Consider the following 4,161-nt stretch of genomic DNA (forward strand, 5'->3'; position numbering starts at 1 on the left):
AAATGATAGGAGGTTAGTAGGAACTAACTTCTATCGACGACCGTAAAAATATCGCTGAAGCCCATTGATTTAAAACTACAACGTACTTAATACCACCTTTGGATCATGACGTGCTTTATTCGAATTACTCACAAAAGCACGGCTCCTTGCTTGATCAGAGGTTGATGCTTGTCATGAGGTTCGTCTTCTAACGACACCTTGGTTCAACTTTGGGCAATTTCTCTTGAAAAGTTCTGTATTGCCACATTCATAGCAAGTACAACTGTTTGGCATAATTTGATTTCCTTGGGTGGGTTGTTATTGAAGTTGTTGGGTTCGGAGTGGTTGTACACGTATGGGTTGGGGTTGCCGGTTCACCTGGCTTCAATTGGTTCTACAATTGGGGCATTACGTCCATGTTTACCACACCTGTGGCCTACTATCACTCGACATTCTTCTTTCTGCCGATAACCATATCTTCCACATTTAGGGAAGGACCCTTCATGCGGTTCGAGTTTTCACACCAGAACTAGTCTTAGTATAATTCTGGGTTGTAGGACATACCTACTTATTCAAAAGACTACCTTGCACTATACCGTTATCATTTTAACACTCGACGTCTCACCTAACGTCCTTCCAGTCCGCTTCCCATAGAGTTAAATATATCGATGCTGGCTTGTGACACAACCCTTCCAAAGGTTGTATATTTTACAGGATTGACTATACTCCTTATCGATGGAGTTGTTCCTCAATATAGCGCTCACGTCGCATAGTTTCAGGAGTAAATAGCCATGTTACCAGACATGACAATTCCTTCAAACGATTAGCGTGTTCTAAGTGATCAGCACACAACATTTCTATCTTTCATAGCTCAGTTTCCAAACTCTGAGCTTAATTGCTCGAATAAAAGTGCTCTAGCACAAGAATTTTAAATCCTGACCATATCATCTGAGCAATAATTTTCTAACTATAATTTTGTACCATCGTGTTCCATCACGATACAACATAATCTACCAACATATCTGTAGCATAATTCACTACACAATGTTCTAGACTCTTACCAATATCCTTAACCATTTCGATCTTTTCTATCCACTTGCTAATCTATTCCTCCCTTTACCATCAGTAAACGATTAATAATTTCCTTAACACAACCAACAAACATATCCTTCATACCGGATCTAATTCATTACGACTACTATTCATGTTTAGTTTATAACTAATACTTGTAGTCATAATAGCATTCGGTGGGACATTATCACTCTTAGTAATACCACTAAGAATTGAATTATTCATATTCATGTGATTGCTCGATCTATAATTCTGCAATCACATTTGCATCAACACTAGCAGTGATCTGTGATACGACATTCGGTATCATCATCTGCTATCTTTGAGCAATTCATTGAATCATATCAATCTCCATCATTGGAGTTACTCTTTTTTTTATGTCATTCTGCCGTACTCATCCTGTACGCAGTAATCAATACTAATCTCACCGTATAACTCGTTACCAGTTCAATCATAACAGCAGGTACACATACACACCAAATATTATCATACAAATTACACATACCCGTATCTAGTATATATATATGTCCCATAATATAATAACATACGGATTTATCCTGACGTCGGTTAACGTTTAAATATGTTTCATAACCCTTGTCACCAACTGACATATAGATCTTTCTCAACAAAGATTAATGTTTAATATGCTTGATTTCAATATCCTTCCGCACGTCAGCATAACCGATACATGCTCACCGTGAGCACCAAACGATTACGTACCACGGAGTTATAATATCCGTGTCTGTTTGTATACCTGGCATACACGGTATACCACCTACGAACAAACGACCAACTATGCTATAATGATTCCAACACCTCTTTGTGTATGGGTAATCATTCTATTCGAGTATACATGGGTATAGGCATCTAACGGATGTAAGGATAGCATAGGGAGCTGCAAGGTTCAAGGTAATCGTGCAACATGGGTTGCCTTCAAATATTATTAATTACTATCATGGGAAACTCTATCACTTGCTCAGTCAATGTCCTCGGCGTTCTAGGTTCGCTAAAATCAGTGATTCTCGATCTGAAGGTGGTATGACTCATATGTTTGAGAGTGAGAAATACATATATATATTTCTATATATTATTTTTATCTGCTCATTTATTATCAAATTTACTATTATTATTATTTTATTTTATTTTATTTTATTTTATTTATTTATTTACTCCTTTACCTTAATGGAATAAGAATGGGTTCAGGTACGGGTCCGTCCGTACGTGAGGGTCGACGGTTCGGGTGAACATCTGGGGTTATTAGAATATACGGTACCGGTATTGGTAGGGTAAGGGATTTATCAATTTTGATTGGGAGTGACGGTTACTAGATATTTCTGGTTAATGTCAAACGGGAGATCTAATTTGGTACTATCATAACTATGACCCGATAAGTCAGACTTATCATCAACCGATGCTCTAGAAATTTCAGCATCCTCGGTACTTTTTATTATTTCCTTCCCCGGTTCCTTATCCGGGTCCCATTTCTCAATACATGTACCCACAAGATATGTACATATATATATATATACACATTAGCACGTATAAATAATACTATATACTTTACACATATGTTGCCATTTTTACCTATTAATGTACCCCGTGACTTCCCCTGAATTCCCTCGTGCGGACAAGTCTGTTATTATGTTCCGGACCATAATAACTCACTTGTCCATCCAAGTTTATCCAGCTCTCGTCACTATAAATTATTAGTTGATATTCAGATCCTATAATACTTGAGCTACTGGTTATATTTTAGGTATCTTTTAAAGACATCCTAATTCCTTATAACCAATGGCTCTGATACCAAGTTCTGTAACACCCAGATACCGCAGCGGAAACGTAATCGGGATGCAACAGACGCCTCTGATATCAACCACATTGTTTACAAAGAAAATTGAATGCATTAATATACTTCAAAATACATTATCTTGTATTTCATTACCGTCTAGGTGATACACACATCATACAATACGATACATAATTCTATTTATTATAATGTATCCTAACATTCTGCACGCAAATCTTACACACATCAAGCACTTAGCACGTAAGCAATCACTTCATCTTAGTTGTAACTGAAAAGCATGTGAGAAAACGGGTCAACTACGAATAGTTGGTGAGTTTCACAATTTGATTAAACCATGATAAATCTATATCATAATATAATATTATCTGGGGACACTGTTACCCCAGTACTGTACTCATTCTGGGGGCAACGTTAACCCAGAAACACTTCCAAAGACATCTGGGGACACAGTTAACTCAGTAACACTTCCAAAGACATCTGGGGACACAGTTAACCCAGTAATGTACCCATTCCATACGATTCCCGTACAATCAAATATTTATAAATACACGCAAATCCATGCGTTCAGTATGTATTTAAACATTTCAATAGTAACATGCTTCCGCCCCGGGAAAATATTTGAAAACAATTCAGAAAAAGGGGCTCGTGAAACTCACCTTAGCACATGCAAGCAGGTAACAACAATCATTATCAGTTAACACGTCCAATCTGTAATATGATCCCTACGATCGTTACTATACACTCATTATTATTATAACTTTAACTAAGTTAACCGGTACATCTGGGTGTTAACCCAGCACTGTACCCGTTCTGGGGGCAAGGTTAACCCAGAAACACTTCTCCGGACTCAGATTGTGATGTCGCTTTGAGTTCAACAGTCAAATTTTCTAATATCTTGTTTTCCCCGTTTTGCGTGCCTAGCACGGTTACCCGTTTTTATGTTTCAAAAATGAGTTTGGTCACACACGACCCGAAAATAGTCGTTGACTGATAGTTTAAGTAAAGTTGTGAAATTTGAGCTCGGTTTAGACACCCCGTTTGACCGCGGGACCCGTTTCCGTCTTTAGCGTACCGGAACTGTTAAAATTACTCAAATCATCCGAATTATTTTCGGATGATTCATTTTTACTTGTTTAACTCAGTAATATGAAAATAGTTCATTTTTAGGGTTTATATACACCAGTCAGCTCGTTTAAGCGAGCTTTACCGGTTTACTCGTTTTAAGCTTTAAAAGTTCGTTTTTGCACAAATAATTATCCGTTTATTCTCGGATCTTGAAATTTTGCACAAATGACTTTTTGACA

This window comes from Bidens hawaiensis, unplaced genomic scaffold (assembly GCF_021521415.1).
Source record: "Bidens hawaiensis isolate Kalapana, Puna unplaced genomic scaffold, B.hawaiensis_p1.1 tig00006607_1, whole genome shotgun sequence".
NCBI classification, from domain to species: domain Eukaryota; kingdom Viridiplantae; phylum Streptophyta; class Magnoliopsida; order Asterales; family Asteraceae; genus Bidens; species Bidens hawaiensis.